The 20,642-nt window shown below is 43.2% G+C and overlaps 1 long non-coding RNA gene and 1 other non-coding gene across 3 annotated transcripts; both read left to right on the top strand.

Annotated features, from left to right (window-relative positions):
• Nucleotides 1-5,195: 5,195 nt before the first annotated feature.
• Nucleotides 5,196-8,585, top strand: LOC123098852 (uncharacterized). 2 transcript variants are annotated; one of them, XR_006447992.1, is made up of 4 exons: nucleotides 5,196-5,326; nucleotides 5,421-5,905; nucleotides 6,163-6,566; nucleotides 7,028-8,585. It is a non-coding gene; the product is annotated as an uncharacterized lncRNA (long non-coding RNA). The 2 variants fall into 2 exon arrangements; XR_006447991.1 differs by having other exon boundaries at nucleotides 5,198-5,905.
• On the top strand, nucleotides 5,877-5,941 carry LOC123100927 (small nucleolar RNA snoR101). The gene has a single exon (XR_006448537.1). It is a non-coding gene; the product is annotated as a small nucleolar RNA snoR101 (small nucleolar RNA).
• Nucleotides 8,586-20,642: the final 12,057 nt, after the last annotated feature.

A 20,642-nucleotide genomic window follows, 5' to 3' on the forward strand; every position in this document is an offset into this window, starting at 1 on the left:
AAGCGTCTTGATCAATCTCTATAGATCTTGATGCCCACTATATAAGCAGCTTCACCGAGGTCTTTCATTGAAAAACTCTTATTCAAGTATCCTTTTATGCTATCCAGAAATTCTATATCATTTCCAATCAGCAATATGTCATCCACATATAATATTAGAAATGCTACAGAGCTCCCACTCACTTTCTTGTAAATACAGGCTTCTCCAAAAGTCTGTATAAAACCATATGCTTTGATCACACTATCAAAACGTTTATTCCAACTCCGAGAGGCTTGCACCAGTCCATAAATGGATCGCTGGAGCTTGCACACTTTGTTAGCTCCCTTTGGATCGACAAAACCTTCCGGTTGTATCATATACAACTCTTCTTCCAGAAATCCATTCAGGAATGCAGTTTTGACATCCATTTGCCAAATTTCATAATCATAAAATGCGGCAATTGCTAACATGATTTGGACAGACTTAAGCATCACTACGGGTGAGAAAGTCTTATCGTAGTCAACTCCTTGAACTTGTCGAAAACTTTTCGCAACAAGTCGAGCTTTGTAGACAGTAACATTACCATCAGCGTCAGTCTTCTTGAAAACAAAACTTAGCAGAAAATCTCGTGAGCTCCGTTAGCGAAAGAAAACAAAACACCACTTCAAGTTACTGTAATGAACTCATTCTTTATTTATATTGGTGTTAAACCTAATATATTCCAACTTCTCTATGGTTTATAAACTCTTTTACTAGCGATAGATTCATCAAAATAAGCAAACAACACACGACAAACAGAATTTGTCAAAAACAGAACAGTCTGTAGTAATCTGTAACTAACGCAAACTTATGGAACTCAAAAAAATTTACCAAAATAGGACGACCTAGAAAATTTGTTTATTGATCAGCAGCAATTGGAATCAATATTTTATCACGTTCTGGTGATTTTTAACAATTATTTTCGTGAAGAGAAAGTTTCTGGAATTTTCAGCAAGATCAAATAACTATCATCCAAGAAGATTCTATAGGTTAAACTTGGCACAAACACTAATTAAAACATAAAAAGACATCTAACCAGAGGCTAGATCAAAGATTTATTCCTAAACAGAAGCAAAAAGCAAAATAATTAAAAATAAAATTGGGTTGCCTCCCAACAAGCGCTATAATTTAACGCCCCTACCTAGGCACAAAATCAAGGATAGATCTAGGTATTGCCATCTTTGGTAGGCAATCCATAAGTGGCTCTCATAATAGATTCATAAGGTAATTTTATTTTCTTTCTAGGGAAGTGTTCCATGCATTTCCTTAACGGAAATTGAAATCTAATATTCCCTTCCTTCATATCAATAATTGCACCAATCGTTCTAAGGAAAGGTCTACCAAGAATAATAGGACATGAAGGATTGCAATCTATATCAAGAACGATAAAATCTATGGGCACATAATTCCTATTTGCAACAATAAGAACATCATTAATTCTTCCCATAGGTTTTTTAATAGTGGAATCCGCAAGGTGCAAGTTTAGCGAGCAGTCATCAAATTCACGGAAACCTAGTAAATCGCATAAATTTTTTGGAATCGTGAAAACACTAGCACCCAAATCACACAAAGCATAGCATTCATGATCTTTAATTTTAATTTTAATAGTAGGTTCCCATTCATCATAAAGTTTTCTAGGGATAGAAACTTCTAACTCAAGTTTTTTCTTCATAAGATTGCATCAAAGCATCAACGATATGTTTGGTAAAGGCTTTATTTTCACTATAAGCATGAGGAGAATTTAGCACGGATTGCAACAAGGAAATACAATCTATTAAAGAACAATTATCATAATTAAATTCCTTAAAATCCAAAATAGTGGGTTCATTAATATCTAGAGTTTTGATCTCTTCAATCCCACTTTTATCAATTTTAGCATCAAGATCTAAAAACTCTGAATTTTTGGAATGCCTTCTAGGTAAAGGTGGATCATATTCAGTCCCATCATTATCAAGATTCATATTGCAAAATAAAGATTTAATAGGGGACACATCAATAACTTTTAGATCTTCATCTTTATTTTCATAGAAACTAGAAGAACACGCTTTCACAAAGCAATCTTTCTTAGCACGCATCCTAGCGGTTCTTTATTTGCACTCATCAATGGAAATTCTCATGGCTTTGAGAGACTCATTGATATCATGCTTAGGTGGAATAGAGCTAAGTTTTAAAGAATCAACATCAAGGGAAATTCTATCAACGTTCCTAGCCAATTCATCAACTTTAAGCAATTTTTCTTCAAGCAAAGCATTGAAATTATTTTGCGAATTCATAAATTCCTTAACACTAGTCTCAAATTCAGAGGGCATCTTATTAAAATTTTCATAAGAATTGTTGTAGGAATTACCATAATTATTACAGGAATTACTAGGGTACGGCCTAGAATTAAAGTTTCCTCTATACGCGTTGTTACCAAAAAATTATTCCTACCAACAAAATTCACATCCATAGATTCATTATTATTCTCAATCAAAATAGACAAAGGCATATCATTAGGATCAGAAAAAACACTTTTATTAGCAAATAATTTCATAAGTTCATCCATCTTTCCACTCAAAACATTAATTTCTTCTATCGCATGCACTTTTTTATTAGTAGATCTTTCAGTGTGCCATTGAGAATAATTAACCATAATATTATCTAGGAGTTTAGTAGCTTCTCCTAAAGTGATTTCCATAAAAGTGCCTCCCGCGACCGAATCTAAAAAAATTCTAGAAGCAAAATTCAATCCGGCGTAATTTTTTTGTATAATCATCCACAAATTCAAACCATGCGTAGGGCAATTACGTATCATTAATTTCATCCTCTCCCAAGCTTGTGCAACATGTTCATGATCAAGTTGCTTAAAATTCATAATATCGTTTCTAAGAGAGATAATCTTAGCGGGAGGAAAATATTTAGAGATAAAAGCATCTTTGCACATATTCCAAGAATCAATACTATTTTTAGGCAAAGACGAAAACCAAGCTTTAGCATGATCTCTAAGAGAAAAAGGAAATAGCTTCAATTTAACAATATCATTGTCCACATCTTTCTTCTTTTGCATATCACACAAATCAACGAAGCTATTTAGATGGGTAGCGGCATCTTCGCTAGGAAGGCCGGCGAATTGATCGTTCATGACAAGATTCAACAAAGTAGCATTGATTTCACAAGATTCAGTATCAGTAAGAGGAGCAATCGGAGTGCTAAGAAAATCATTGTTGTTGGTATTGGTGAAATCACATAATTTAGTATTATCTTGAGCCATCGTGACAAGCAAGCAATCCAACACGCGAGCAAACAAGAAGCAAACAAAAAGGAGGCGGATGGAAATGAGAGGGCGAATAAAACGGCAAGGGTCAAGTGGGGGAGAGGAAAACGAGAGGCAAATGGCAAATAATGTAATGCGGGAGATAAGGGTTTGTGATGGGTACTTGGTGTGTTGACTTTTGCGTAGACTCCCTGGCAACGGCGCCAGAAATCCTTCTTGCTACCTCTTGAGCACTGCGTTGGTTTTCCCTTGAAGAGGAAAGGGTGATGCAGCAAAGTAGCGTAAGTATTTCCCTCTGTTTTTGAGAACCAAGGTATCAATCCAGTAGGAGGCCACACACGAGTCCCTCGTACCTACACAAACAAATAAATCCTCGCAACCAACGCAATAAAGGGGTTGTCAATCCCTTCACGGTCACTTACGAGAGTGAGATCTGATAGATATGATAAGATAATATTTTTGGTATTTTTATGATAAAGATGCGAAGTAAAGAAAACAAAATAAAAACGACGCTAGAAATAACTTGTTGTCGGGAGATTAATATGATGGAAAATAGACCCGGGGGCCATAGGTTTCACTAGTGGCTTCTCTCAAGAGCATAAGTATTACGGTGGGTGAACAAATTACTGTTGAGCAATTGATAGAATTGAGCATAGTTATGAGAATATCTAGGTACGATAATGTATATAGGCATCACGTCCGAGACAAGTAGACCGACTCCTGCCTGCATCTACTACTATTACTCCAGACATCGACCGCTATCCAGCATGCATCTAGAGTATTAAGTTCATAAGAACAGAGTAACGCTTTAAGCAAGATGACATGATCTAGAGGGAAAACTCATGCAATATGATATAAACCCCATCTTGTTATCCTCGATGGCAACAATACAATACGTGCCTTGCTGCCCCTACTGCCACTGGGAAAGGACACCGCAAGATTGAACCCAAAGCTAAGCACTTCTCCTATTGCAAGAAAGATCAATCTAGTAGGCCAAACCAAACTGATAATTCGAAGAGACTTGCAAACATAACCAATCATACATAAAAGAATTCAGAGAAGATTCAAATATTGTTCATAGATAAACTTGATCATAAACCCACAATTCATCGGTCCCAACAAACACACCGCAAAAGAAGATTACATCGAATAGATCTCCACAAGAGAGGGGGAGAACATTGTATTGAGATCCAAAAAGAGAGAAGAAGCCATCTAGCTAATAACTATGGACCCGAAGGTCTGAGGTAAACTACTCACACATCATCGGAGAGGCTATGGTGTTGATGTAGAAGCCCTCCGTGATCGATGCCCCCTCCGGCGGAGCTCCGGAATAAGCCCCAAGATGGGATCTCACGGGTACAGAAGGTTGCGGCGGTGGAATTAGGTTTTTGGCTCCTATCTGGTAGTTTGGGGGTACGTAGTTATATATAGGAGGAAGAAGTACGTCGGTGGAGCAACGTGGGGTCCACGAGGGTGGAGGGCGCACCTGGGGGGGGGGGGGTAGGCGCGCCCCCTACCTCGTGCTCTCCTGGTTGATGTCTTGACGTAGGGTCCAAGTCTTCTGGATCATGTTCGTTCCGAAAATCACGTTCCCGAAGGTTTCATTCTGTTTGGACTCCGTTTGATATTCTTTTTCTGCGAAACTCTGAAATAGGCAAAAAACAGCAATTCTGGGCTGGCCCTCCGGTTAATAGGTTAGTGCCAAAAATCTCTCCCTATATATATATATATATATATATATATATATAATAATAATAAAGCACGGATTGAGGCTGTCAGGTTCACCGTCGTGGCTTTATTGCATAAAGGTCCCTGTGCTTTTTAGTATTTGACCCGTAGTCCTATTTTAAGTGACCATCAGAGAAAACGTTTTGTTTTTACATAAAGAACCCTGCATTTTTGTGTATTCGGCCTGCGATCCTTTTATGGTGCAAAAACGGGTGCGCCCGAGCCAGGGAGCTCGGCGCCACGCCAGGCGCTCGCCCCGACCCCGCCTTCCTCCGCCGCCTCGCCGCGTCTGCCGGCCTCACCGGAGATCACCGCCGTCGCGACCAGGTCACGTCGCTGCACCTGGCTTCTCCTCCTCCCTCTCCTTCCTCCCTCTCCTTCCTTCCTCCCTCTCACCATCTCTCTCCCCCTCTCATTGCAGCGCCGCCATGGCCGCCCCGAGCTTCGCCGGCAGCCGCGCCGCCCGCCTCCGGCCACGACTCCGGTGGGATCCAGCCACCCCTGCCCGGATCCGCATCCTCTGCTCCGCCGTGCCCCCGATCTGGCCACCACCAAGCCTCCCGCACTGATCCGCCCGTCCACCGGCCTCCCCCTGCTCGATTCGGTTTGACGAGCGAAGTTAAATGTCTTGTGGTGTCGAGGATAATAGTTTTTTTTAGCTCCCGCATGGTGAGTTGAGGAGGTTCTATTTAGTTTTTGATCTGTCGTGAACGATTCCTGTATGGAATTGGTGGATCTTTGTGAAAATTCGTACATATCTCAGTGCTCTGCGTTCTACTTGTTACTGTCGCTTTAGTCCTTTCATTCTTTGATCCTTAAACGTGAGTTGCTGCGGTGAATTAGCAGCTCATTGGTGGACCCATGAATCGGCGGTGATGAATTAGCAACTTGATCTCTGAACTTCAGGTAAGTTCATGTGGACACTATATCAATCCTGATGCATAATTTATTCTTATTTATTCAATTCCAATCGGCATGTTCTCTGCCGTAACAATATATGGTTTTGCCTAGAAGGATGGTACCAAAAAAGAGTGAATCCACCATCTTCTTTGAATGCCACATTGTGAAACCTTTTCTTCTCTGGCTGATCTGTCTTTGCCCACCCTTACTCCTCGATGCGCCTCCGTGTAGATGACTAAGCTATTTATTCTGTTTATTTGCAGGTGATTTGTTGCGGCTGGTTCCGGGTTCTGTGCTCTTCTGAAGGTGAACACATGCCAGGAAGGAAAGCTTGTCTGGTCGTGGCGCGGCATAGGATGGATTGATGGTTGCTTCCTTTCGAACCACACAAACCCCTTCTAGCATGGTCGAGATGATCAAAATGGAGGAGGGTATCAGTATGTGGCTGTTTGTTTCCTTGGTACTGAAATGCTATCAAGCAGCTGGCTTCAGTGGCGGAGCTTCCTGTAGACCAACAGACACCACAAGACATCATAATGACCTGAAGCTCCGTTGGTGAGGAGCATTGCCGCTGCTGCAGGTTAGGGAGGAGGGTCGGGGCAACCACGAATTACGTCCTGCACTGCTTCAACACCGGCCTATTCTAGCATGAATCTTCTACCGTAAGGTATTTTCTTGTGCACTTGGATGCTTGTACCAATATTTAATGCTTTTCGTTCGTGAAATTGAGCACTAGCTGGTCAAACTATAGGTTTACTTCATGTTTCTTCCCTTGGTAATTTATAAATTTTTCCTGTATTGATAATCTGGTTCTAAATTTCGTTTGAAATTGAGGGGATGTGATTTTCAGCCCTCAAGCAAAAAAGTGATTGAGGGTTCTAGCTATACGACGAAATTAATTTCAGCAGTTTAAGTTTTCACTACACTTTTTGCAAACACTGGTTAAATTTCCTTTTGCTAAGAAGACCTCACATGCTTGAGGTTGAGGTTAATTTCCTGTCTTCGAAATTATGATATAAGGATTTTATGCTGGTGTTTAAGTCAGCACAGCCTCTTCTTATTTTTTGTGTTTTTAACCTATACATGTGCAGCTGCAGAATTTGCCACTGACATCACATATATATGCAGGATTTGATGCAGCAAGGGCCATTTGTTTGACAGAAATAGAGTTGTTACCGCAAGAGGTACAAATCAAGGACCGAGGAGGGACAAATTTTACTACAGATCTGCGCCATTGATTTGGTCATCTCTGTCAGTAGCAAGTTGCATAAGAAAGGGTGGTGGCGTTGCAGAGGCGTGAATGAAAAAGTTAGTCTGGGAGACAGTTATAATTGTGAGTCCCTCAATTATAGAGCGGATCCAGGTGAAAGATGTAGGTGGTGTGTGGATTGAACTCTAGATCAGGAACCTGCAGTACTAGATGGACGATAACTATGCTTACAATTGTTGATCGAGAACTGTGAGGTATGTGTCTGTCCCTCTTCCACCCATATCAACATGTAATTTTGTAAGAAGCTAATTTAGTATACCAAGAACATCATGTTTTAGACACAGACTGCAGATCGATGTACTTTGTCCGTCTTTCCTTCACCAAAGCATGCGTTGTGAGATCATGATTACTACCAGGTACAACATTGCAATTTATTTTCCAGAATGTTCCTTGAACACACTCCCAAGTTCCCAACCATCAGCAATTATAGTCTCCTCAATTCGGATGCATAGGAATGCAACTTTTATCCGAGAATGTGCAACAAAAGCATGTTGTTTGTATCTGTTGACCATTGAAATCCCAAGACCAATGCATGGAGAAGTAGCTTGTGAACCCTAAGTTATTTATTGAGAAATTAAACCACATATTTGACTACTTATTGATCTCCGAGCTCTATAAATTATCCTTAATCTGTTTTTTGTGAAGACAGAGGATGAGAAAGAAACAGTATCCAGTACCGTGTACTATACTAACATTGTAATTATGGGTCCGTGCCACCTATTTCTATTTTGAAGCTGTTCTTTTAGGAACAGATGATTACACATGAAGTAATGGTATCCATGACTATGTACTATAGTAACATTAGAAATTATGGGTCCATGCTAGGTATTTATATTTTGAAGCAATTCCGTCAGGAACAGATGATCACACAATATCTTTTGATAAATCCTTTTTACCTAGCTTCTGATTTCTATTACCAGAAACAGATTGTCTGTTCTTACAGGAAACATCTACAAACAGCCGTTATTCGTTATTGTGCTCTTCCATGTTGCGCCGCTGACAAGAGGATGGAGGGTTTTAGTCGTCGTCGCGGAGAAGAAGGGTAACCACCAAGCAGGAGAGAGGGAGGAAAGCTATGCCCGTTCGCTGGAAGCCAGGCAACCCGGCGCCATCGTCGAGGAGAGCGAGGAGGGGCTAGATTACGCCGCCACAGAGGTGAGCTACGAGGGGCTGCGGCGTCCCTGCATAGGAGGGGGGAGAGAAGCCGCCACCGCACCACGTGATTCTGCTTGAAACTCCTCGGACCTTGCACCAGGCTCAAGCGTGAGTCCACTGATCTTCATATTCAGGCTGCAACATTTTCTGAATTTTAAGTTTGGCTGAAGATGCTCTTACTCGTACACTAGATCAACTGTACAAATTGCTCTAAATGTACTGCTTGACTGCTTGTCTTTATTTTAATCATTTTCTTTGGCAGCTCTAAATTTTTAGTTTGGCTCATTGTCTTTCTCTGGTGTACAAATGCTTTCAATTTTTAGTTTGGCTCGTTGTCTCTTCAGAAATCTGAAGAAAACTATACTGTGGAAGGATGGCAATATTATTTGCTGCTTCTCGTCAATTGTTCGGTTCATTCCTTGCATAAACTCTAGCTTTGTTTCTGCTCATGTCTATGCAATGCAAGTATACATGATAGCTTTTCTGCAATGTTGTTTTATTCAGTAAGTGTTCTTTTTCAGTGGCTGTTGTTTGTATTGTTAACTGGCTAAAAAACTGATGTTTGTCTTTCTAATGGCTGAAAACGGCAAGTCTAAATCATGGTTTTTGTTCAGATGCGCTGGATGCCTTAGACGTTTGTACCCTTGGGTTGTTTTTGAATGACAATTAATGTCCGGGCGCATGTTACTGTTGGAGAACGTAGCAATAATTCAAAATTTTCCTACGTGTCACCAAGATCAATCTAGGAGATGCTAGCAACGAGAGAGAGGGAGTGCATCTTCATACCCTTGAAGATCGCTAAGCGGAAGCGTTATAAGAACGCGGTTGATGGAGTCGTACTCGCGGCGATTCAAATCGTGGAAGATCCGATCTAGCGCCGAACGGACGGAGCCTCCGGGTTCAACACACGTACACGGGAGAGGAGAAGTTGAGGGAAAACTCCAGCAGCACGACGGCGTGGTGGCAATGGAGCTCATGGTTCTTCGACAGAGCTTCGCGAAGCACTACGGAGGAGGAGGAGGAGTTGGAGGAGGAGAGGGCTGCGCCAGGCAAAGGGTGTGGCTGCCCTCCCACCCCCTCATTATATATAGGGGGAAGGGGAGAGGGGGCCGGCCCCTCTAGATGGATCTAGAGGAGGAGGCGGCGGCCAGGGGAAACCCTAGATGGGTTTGGGCGCCCCCACCCCCTTGGAAACTTGCCCCCCAAGCCGGGAGGGGCGGCTGCCCTAGGGGTGGCGCCCCACCTCTCCTGGTAACGTGAGAGGGGTTGGGAGGGGCGCACAGCCCCTTAGTGGGCTGGTTTGCCCCTTTCCCTTGGCCCATAAGGCCCCCCAACGCTTGTCGGGGCCTCCGAAACCCCTTTCGGACATGCTGGCCATAGCCTGGTTCCCCCGGAACAATTCCGGACTCCAATACCCTTCGTCCAATATACTGATCTTCACCTTCGGACCATTCCGGAGCTCCTCGTCATGTCCAGGATCTCATCCGGGACTCCGAACAACCTTCAGTGACCACATACTATTTCCCATAACAACTCTAGCGTCATCGAACCTTAAGTGTGTAGACCCTACGGGTTCGGGAACCATGCAGACATGACCGAGACGTTCTCCGACCAATAACCAACAGCGGGATCTGGATACCCATGTTGGCTCCCACATGTTCCACGATGATCTCATCGGATGAACCACGATGTCGGGGATTCAATCAATCCCGTATACAATTCCCTTTGTCCGTCGGTATGTTACTTGCCCGAGATTCGATCGTCGGTATCCCTATACCTTATTCAATCTCGTTACCGGCAAGTCTCTTTACTCGTTCCGTAACGCATGATCCCGTGGCTAACTCATTAGTCACATTGAGCTCATTATGATGATGCATTACCGAGTGGGCCCAGAGATACCTCTCCGTCATACGGAGTGACAAATCTCAGTCTCGATTCGTACCAACCCAACAGACATTTTCGGAGATACCTGTAGTGCACCTTTATAGCCACCCAGTTACGTTGTGACGTTTGGTACACCCAAAGCATTCCTACGGTATCCGGGAGTTGCACAATCTCATGGTCTAAGGAAACGATACTTGACATTAGAAAAGCTCTAGCAAACGAACTACACGATCTTGTGCTATGCTTAGGATTGGGTCTTGTCCATCACATCATTCTCCTAATGATGTGATCCCGTTATCAATGACATCCAATGTCCATGGTAAGGAAACCATAACCATCTATTGATCAACGAGCTAGTCAACTAGAGACTCACTAGGGACATGTTGTGGTCTATGTATTCACACATGTATTACGGTTTCTAGTTAATACAATTATAGCATGAACAATAGACAATTATCATGAACAAGGAAATGCAATAATAACTATTTTATTATTGCCTCTAGGGCATATTTCCAATAGTCTCTCACTTGCACTAGAGTCAATAATCTAGTTCACATCACTATGTGATTGTAATGAATCCAACACCCATGGGGTTTGTTCATATCTCGCTTGTGAGAGAGGTTATTAGTCAACGGGTCTGAACCTTTCAGATCCGTGTGTGCTTTACAAATCTCTATGTCATCTTGTAGATGCAGCTACCACGCGCTACTTGGAGCCATTCCAAATAACTGCTCTACTATACGAATCCGGTTTACTACTCAGAGTCATCCGGGTTAGTGTCAAAGTTTGCATCGACTTAACCCTTTACGACGAACTCTTTTACCACCTCCATAATCGAGAAAATTCCTTAGTCCACTAGTTACTAAGGATAAGTTCGACCGCTGTCATGTGATCCATTCCTGGATCACTCTTGTACCCCTGACTGACTCATGGCAAGGCACACTTCAGGTGCGGTACACAGCATAGCATACTGTAGAGCCTACGTCTAAAGCATAGGGGACGACCTTCGTCCTTTCTCTCTCTTCTGCCGTGGTCAGGTCTTGAGTCTTACTCAATACTCACACCTTGTAACACAGCCAAGAACTCCTTCTTTGCTGATCTATTTTGAACTCCTTCAAAATCTTGTCATGGTATGTATTCATTTGAAAGTATTATTAAGCGTTTTTGATCTATCCTCATAGATCTTGATGCTCAATTTTCAAGTAGCTTAATCCAGGTTTTCCATTGAAAAACACTTTTCAAATAACCCTGTATGCTTTCCAGAAATTCTACATCATTTCTGATCAACAATATGTTAACAACATATACTCATCAAAAATTCTATAGTGCTCCCACTCACTTCTTTGGAAATACAAGTTTCTCATAAACTTTGTATAAACCCAAAATCTTTGATCATCTCATCAAAGCATACATTCCTACTCCGAGATGCTTACTCCAGTCCTTAGAAGGATTGCTGGAGCTTTGCATACTTGTTAGCATATTTTAGGATTGACAAAACCTTCTGGTTGTATCACATACAACCTTTCCTCAAGAAAATCGTCGAGAAAACAATGTTTTGACATCCTATCTGCAAGATTTCATAAATAATGCAGTAACTGCTAATATAATTCCAACAGACTCTTAGCATCGCTACGAGTGAGAAAGTCTCATCGTAGTCAACTCCTTGAACTTGTCGGAAAACACCTTAACGACAAGTCGAGCTTTCTTAATGGTGACACTTACCATCATTGTCCGTCTTCCTTTTAAAATCCATCTGCACCCAACAGCCTTACGACCATCAAATAGTTCTTCCAAAGTCTATACTTTGGTTTTATACATGGATCCTCTCTCGGATTTTATGGCCTCGATCCATTCGTCGGAATCCGGGCCCACCATCGTTTCTCCATAGCTCGTAGGTTCATTGTTGTCTAGCAACATGACTTCCAAGACATGATTACGTACCACTTTGAAGTAGTACGCATCCTTGTCGACCTACGAGGTTTGGTACTGACTTGATCCGAAGTTTCATGATCACTATCATAAGCTTCCACTTCAGTTGGTGTAGGTGCCACAGGAACAACTTCCTGTGCCCTGCTACACACTAGTTGAAGTGACGGTTCAATAACCTCATCAAGTCTCCACCATCCTCCCACTCAATTCTTTCGAGAGAAACTTTTCCTCGAGAAAGGACCCGTTTCTAGAAACAATCACTTTTGCTTCCGGATCTGAAATAGGAGGTATACCCAACTGTTTTGGGTATTCTATGAAGATGCATTTATCCGCTTTGGGTTCGAGCTTATCAGCCTGAAACTTTTTCACATAAGCGTCGCAACCCCAAACTTTTAAGAAACGACAACTTAGGTTTCTCTAAACCATAGTTCATACGGTGTCGTCTCAACGGAATTGCGTGGTGCCCTATTTAAAGTGAATGCGGTTGTCTCTAATGCCTAACCCATAAACGATAGTGGTAATTCGATAAGAGACATCATGGTATGCACCATATTCAATAGGGTGCAGTTATGATGTTCGGACACACCATCACACTATGGTGTTCCAGGCGGTATTAGTTGTGAAACAATTTCCACGATGTCTCAATTGTGTGCCAAACTCGTAACTCAGATATTCATCTCTATGATCATATCATAGACATTTTATCCTCTTGTCACGATGATCTTCAACTTCACTCTGAAATTACTTGAACCTTTCAATAATTCAGACTTGTGTTTCATCAAGTAAATATACTCAGCATCTACTCAAATCATCTGTGAAGTAAGAACATAACGATATCCACCGCGTGCCTCAGCACTCATTGGATTGCACACATCAAATGTATTACTTCCAACAAGTTGCTCTCTTGTTCCATCTTACTGAAAACGAGGCCTTTCAGTCATCTTGCCCATGTGGTATGATTTGCATGTCTCAAGTGATTCAAAATCAAGTGAGTCCAAACGATCCATCTATATGGACTTTCTTCATGCATATATACTAATAGACATGGTTCGCATGTCTCAATCTTTTCAAAAATGAGTGAGTCCAAAGATCCATCAACATGGAGCTTCTTCATGCGTTTTATACCAATATGACTCAAGTGGCAGTGCCACAAGTATGTGGTACTATCTTATATCTTTTGGCATGAACATGTGTATCACTACGATCGAGATTCAACAAACCATTCATTTTAAGTGCAAGACCAGTTAAGGTATTATTCAAATAGACAGAGTAACCATTATTCTCCTTAAATGAATAACTGTATTGCGATAAACATAATCCAATCATGTCTATGCTCAATGCAAACACCAAATAACAATTATTTAGGTTTAACATCAATCTCGATGGTAGAGGGAGCATGCGATGCTTGATCACATCAACCTTGGAAACACTTCCAACACATATCGTCATCTCACCTTTAGCTAGTCTCCGTTTATTCCGTAGCCTTTTATTTCGAGTTACCAACACTTAGCAACCGAACCGGTATCTAATACCCTGGTGCTACTAGGAGTACTAGTAAAGTACACATTCATATAATGTATATCCAATATACTTCTGTCGACCTTGCCTGCCTTCTCATCTACCAAGTATCTAGGGTAGTTCTGCTTCAGTGACCGTCCCCCTCATTACAGAAGCACTTAGTCTCGGGTTTGGGTTCAACCTTGGGTTTCTTCACTAGAGCAGCAACTGATTTGCCGTTTCATGAAGTATCCCTTCTTTCCCTTGCCCTTCTTGAAACTAGTGGTTTTACTAACCATCAACAATTGATGCTCCTACTTGATTTCTACTTTCGCGGTGTCAAACATCGCGAGTTGCTCAAGGATCATCATGTCTATTCCTGATATGTTATAGTTCATCACGAAGCTCTAATAGCTTGGTGGCAGTGACTATGGAGAACCATCACTATTCATCTGGAAGATTAACTCCCACTCGATTCAAGCGATTGTAGTACTCAGACAATCTGAGCACATGCTCAACGATTGAGCTTTTCTCCCTTAGTTTGCAGGCTTAAGAAACTTGTCAGAGGTCTCATACCTCTTGACGTGGGCACCAGTCTGAAATCCCAATTTCAGTCTTTGGAACATCTCATATGTTCTGCGACGTTTCAAAAACGTCTTTGGCGCCTCAATTCTAAACCGTTAGCATTACACACTGAACTATCATGTAGTCATCAAAACGTGTATGTCAGATGTTCGCAACATCCACAGATGACGCTCGAGGTTCACACACTGAGCGGTGCATTAAGGACATAAGCCTTCTGCGCAGCAATGAGGACAATCCTCAGTTTACGGACCCAGTCCGCATAATTTCTACTATCAACTTTCAACTAAATTTTCTCTAGGAACATATCTTAAACAGTAGAACCAAAGCGTAAGCTATGACATAATTTGCAAAGACCTTTTGACTATGTTCATGATAATTAAGTTCATCTGATTATTTAATGAACTCCCACTTAGATAGACATCCCTCTAGTCATCTAAGTGATACATGATCCAAATCGACTAGACCGTGTCCGATCATCACGTGAGACGGACTAGTCATCAAAGGTGAACATCTCCATGTTGATCGCATCTACCATATGACTCATGTTCGACCTTTCGGTCTCTCGTGTTCCGAGGCCATGTCTGTACATGCTAGGCTCGTCAAGTCAACCTAAGTGTTTCGCATGTGTAAATCTGGCTTACACCCGTCGTATGCGAACGTTAGAATCTATCACACCCGATCATCACGTAGTGCTTCGAAACAACGAACCTTCGCAACGGTGCACAGTTAGGGGGAACACATCTCTTGAAATTTTAGTGAGGGATCATCTTATTTATGCTACCTTCGTTCTAAGCAAATAAGATGTAAACATGACAAACATCACATGCAAATCATAAAGTGACATGATATGGCCAATATCATCTTGCGCCTTTGATCTCCATCTTCGAGGCGCGGCATGATCACCTTCGTCACCGGCATGACACCAAGATCTCCATCATCATGATCTCCATCATCGTGTCTTCATGAAGTTGTCTCGCCAACTATTACTTCTACTACTATGGCTAACGGTTAGCAATAAAGTAAAGTAATTACATGGCGTTTTTCATTGACACACAGGTCATAGAATAAATTAAGACAACTCCTATGGCTCCTGCCGGTTGTCATACTCGTCGACATGCAAGTCGTGATTCCTATTACAAGAACACGATCAATCTCATACATCACATATATCATTCATCACATCCTTTTGGCCATATCACATCACATAGCATACCCTGCAAAAACAAGTTAGACGTCCTCTAATTGTTGTTGCATGTTTTACGTGGCTGCTATGGGTTTCTAGCAAGAACGTTTCTTACCTACGCAAAAGCCACAACGGTGATATGCCAATTGCTATTTACCCTTCATAAGGACCCTTTTCATCGAATCCGATCCGACTGAAGTGGGAGAGACTGGCACCAGCTAGCCACCTTATGCAACAAGTGCATGTCAATCGATGGAACCTGTCTCACGTAAGTGTACGTGTAAGGTCGGTCCGGGCCGCTTCATCCCACGATGCCGCCAAATCAAGATAAGACTGGTAACGGTAAGCATATTGAACAAACCAACGCCCACAACTACTTGTGTTCTAGTCGTGCATAGAATCTACGCATAGACCTAGCTCTGATACCACTGTTGGAGAATGTAGCAATAATTCAAAATTTTCCTACGTGTCACCAAGATCAATCTAGGAGATGCTAGCAACGAGAGAGAGGGAGTGCATCTTCATACCCTTGAAGATCGCTAAGCGGAAGCGTTACAAGAACGCGGTTGATGGAGGCGTACTCGCGGCGATTCAAATCACGGAAGATCCGATCTAGCGCCGAACAACCTTCGGTGACCACATACTATTTCCCATAACAACTCTAGCGTCACCGAACCTTAAGTGTGTAGACCCTACGGGTTCGGGAACCATGCAGACATGACCGAGACGTTCTCCGGCCAATAACCAACAGCGGGATCTGGATACCCATGTTGGCTCCCACATGTTCCACGATGATCTCATTGGATGAACCACGATGTCGGGGATTCAATCAATCCCGTATACAATTCCCTTTGTCCATCGGTATGTTACTTGCCCGAGATTCGATCGTCGGTATCCCTATACCTTGTTCAATCTCGTTACCGGCAAGTCTCTTTACTCGTTCCGTAACGCATGATCTCGTGGCTAACTCATTAGTCACATTGAGCTCATTATGATGATGCATTACCGAGTGGGCCCAGAGATACCTCTCCGTCATACGGAGTGACAAATCCAGTCTCAATTCGTACCAACCCAACAGACACTTTCGGAGATACCTGTAGTGCACCTTTATAGCCACCCAGTTACGTTGTGATGTTTGGTACACCAAAGCATTCCTACGGTATCCGGGAGTTGCACAATCTCATGGTCTAAGGAAACGATACTTGGCATTAGAAAAGCTCTAGCAAATGAACTACACGATCTTGTGCTATGCTTAGGATTGGGTCTTGTCCATCACATCATTCTCCTAATGATGTGATCCCGTTATCAATGACATCCAATGTCCATGGTAAGGAAACCATAACCATCTATTGATCAACGAGCTAGTCAACTAGTGGCTCACTAGGGACATGTTGTGGTCTATGTATTCACACATGTATTACGGTTTCTAGTTAATACAATTATAGCATGAACAATAGACAATTATCATGAACAAGGAAATGCAATAATAACTATTTTATTATTGCCTCTAGGGCATATTTCCAACAGTTACAACGTGACTTGGCATGGCAAGCACTAGATCCCAGTTCGTGTTTTAGCGCTCTTTTCTTGATGGTGCCATGAGCAATGACCACAACAGCTACTGGATACCACACGCCGTCCTTCCCCTCCCATGATCCCATCCCATATTCCCATGACCTGCAGTAGAATATGTGGGTTGGCACCAACTAAATGATTAAAATGGCATTGTTCATGATAAATGCATCACTTACAATAAGGCTTCATCATTGATGATAAATGTCTCACTTTTCATAGTAATTGGTGTTGCGAAGCATGGACGTTGTGCCAATATGCCCATCTGGAAAGCATGTAAGTGGCGACACAAATGGGGTGGACTTGAGCCATGCTTATTGGACTCCCGTTGCAACGCACGGGCACGTTTGCTAGTAATATAAAAGTGTATAATAAAGCCCAATAATGTCCAAAATAGAATATAATATAGCATGGAACAATCAAAAATTATAGATACGTTGGAGACGTATCAGCGATCACATCGACTTTGGAACCATTTCCCATGCGCATCGTCACCTCGTCCTTAGCTAGTCTTCGCTTAATCCGTAGTCCCTATTTCGAGTTGCAAATATTAGCAACAGAACCAGTATCAAATACCCAGGTGCTACGCGAGCTCTAGTAAGGTACACTTCAATAACATGTATATCACATATACCTTTGTTCACCTTGCCATCCTTCTTATCCGCCAAATACTTGGGGAAGCTCCACTTCCAGTGACCAGTATGTTTGCAGTAGAAGCACTCAGTCTTAGGCTTAGGTCTAGACTTGGGTTTCTTCTCCTGAGCAGCAACTTGTTTGCCGTTCTTCTTGAAGTTCCCCTTCTTCTTCCCTTTACCCTTTTTCTTGAAACTGGTGGTCTTGTTGACCATCAACACTTGATGCTCCTTCTTGATTTCTACCTCCGCAGCCTTTAGCATTGCGAAGAGCTCGGGAATTGTCTTATCCATCCCTTGCATATTATAGTTCATCACGAAGCTCTTGTAGCTTGGTGGCAGTGATTGAAGAATTCTGTCAATGACACTATCATCCGGAAGATTAACTCCCAGTTGAATCAAGTGATTGTTATACCCAAACATTTTGAGTATATGTTCACTGACAGAACTATTCTCCTCCATCTTGCAGTTGTAGAACTTATTGGAGACTTCATGTCTCTCAATCCGGCCATTTGCTTGAAATATTAACTTCAACTCCTGGAACATCTCATATGCTCCATGACGTTCAAAACATTGTTGAAGTCCTAGTTCTAAGCCGTAAAGCATGGCACACTGAACTATCGAGTAGTCATCAGCTTTGCTCTGCCAGACGTTCTTAACGTTGTCAGTTGCATCTGCAGCAGGTGTCAGTGTCAAAACCGGCGGATCTCGGGTAGGGGGTCCCGAACTGTAAGGGGTCAGTAGCAAACCCGCGGGGGTCGTGGCCTCGCCCGCGAGCTTCTCCTCCATGCAGCCCACCCTCACGGGGGGCAGCAAAGTCGCCGCGCCTCCGTTCAGCACCAACAGCAGGGGCGTTGTGGGCAACAACTCCTGTTGTCGGTGTCAAAACCGGCGGATCTCGGGTAGGGGGTCCCGAACTGTGCGTCTAAGGCGGATGGTAACAGGAGGCGGGGGACACGATGTTTACCCAGGTTCGGGCCCTCTCGATGGAGGTAATACCCTACTTCCTGCTTGATTGATGTTGATGATATGAGTATTACAAGAGTTGATCTACCACGAGATCGTAGAGGCTAAACCCTAGAAGCTAGCCTATGGTATGATTGTTCTTGCCCTACAGACTAAATCCTCCGGTTTATATAGACACCAGAGGGGGCGAGGGTTACACAGAGTCAGTTACAAGGGAGGAGATCTACATATCCGTACTGCCAAGCTTGCCTTCCACGCCAAGGAGAGTCCTATCCGGACACGGGACGGAGTCTTCAATCTGGTATCTTCATAGTCCAACAGTCCGGCAGAAGGATATAGTCCGGCTGTCCGAGGACCCCCTAATCCAGGACTCCCTCAGTAGCCCCCGAACCAGGCTTCAATGACGATGAGTCCGGCACGCAGATTGTCTTCGACATTGCAAGGCGGGTTCTTCTCCAAATTCTGAGTGCCTGTCAAGTATTGTCTGGCTTCCCATGAATGTTGCACTCCTCGGCTTCTGCGTCTAATAATGGCTATCCTCCACATGTCAAGCGAATGCGAGAAGTCGGGGCATTTTTGCACTTGCCACCCTAACCATGTGAGTAAATCGTCTATTTAAGGGACCGAGGATCCTTAGATCCAGATCACACCATCCTGCCTCAGCGAGTATCCATCGGAGCGCGCCCGAAAAAATCCATCCTATCATGGTCGGTCGTTGCAGCTCCTCCTCTCGCTCCCGTAACCCTAAGCCAGGCAACTGGAAGAAGTGTTCCGTTTCCCACAGACAGTTAGTAGAGTTACAGACCCAGGGGTTTCTTCCTCCTGCGTATATGGTCCCCGTCCGAGCTGGACTAGCCACTTAGAATGGCGGGGAACAAGCGGAGAGCTTTCCCAACCCGTCGATGGGGTAGCGGGTATGCCTTGTCCCGTACTTGTTAAGGGGACTCGGATTTCCAATCCATCCGTTCCTCCGCGGGCTCCTGGAGTTCTACGGCCTCCAGCTGCATAATTTTACTCCTGCCTCCATATTACACATCGCAGGCTATGTCGCCCTTTGCGAGCTGTTTTTGGGATGTGAAGCTCATTTCGGGCTATGAAAGAGGCTATTCTGCCTCGTACCCCGTACACAGGAGGGGTCGATATATCAAGTGGGTGGAGCCGAGATATGGCGCATCGCCGGGACCGGGTACCTGTCCGGTACTCCGAAGAAGACATCCGAAGACTGGCCTTTGGAGTGGTTTTATATGGAGGACGTCCCCCTTCCGGACCCTGTTCGGATGGGCCTTCCTGAGTTTAATAGCGCCCCTTTGAAGAAACGTCGCAGCTGGCGCCCTCGGAGCCCCCAGGAGGAAGATAATAGAGAGGTCCTTTACCTGAAGGGCCAGATACAAACCCTGGCCAAATCAGGATTGACAATAATTGAGGTTATGTCAATATGTATAATGCGGGGGGTGCAACCAGTTCAATATCGGGGACAACCCATGTGGCACTTCAATGGAGAAGACGATGCCACCCGCTGCAGTCGTAAAGGTCCGGACTCCATCGATGCTCTAGCGAAAATACTGTCCGACTTATATAAAGGAGAGGAAGAGGAGTTCATCCGTATCAAGCCACAGGATGGATTCTCCATGTACAACCCCCCAAACTGGGTGAGCTGCTAACTTTTACTCCAGACCTTCTCGCACTCTTTGTCATAAATATTTACCTTGCTATTTCATAGCAGGAACTGCGAAAAGCTGTGAGGGAGGTCCACAACCTGAAGGAAATATGCCCTAGAGGCAATAATAAAGTATTATTTATTTCCTTATATCATGATAAATGTTTATTATTCATGCTAGAATTGTATTAACTGGAAACATAATACATGTGTGAATACATAGACAAACAGTGTGTCACTAGTATGCCTCTACTTGACTAGCTCGTTAATCAAAGATGGTTATGTTTCCTAGCCATAGACATGAGTTGTCATTTGATTAACGGGATCACCTCATTAGTAGAATGACGTGATTGACTTGACCCATTCCGTTAGCTTAGCACCCGATCGTTTAGTATGTTGCTATTGCTTTCTTC

The sequence above is a fragment of the Triticum aestivum genome, chromosome 4D (genome assembly GCF_018294505.1).
Source record: "Triticum aestivum cultivar Chinese Spring chromosome 4D, IWGSC CS RefSeq v2.1, whole genome shotgun sequence".
Lineage (NCBI taxonomy): Eukaryota > Viridiplantae > Streptophyta > Magnoliopsida > Poales > Poaceae > Triticum > Triticum aestivum.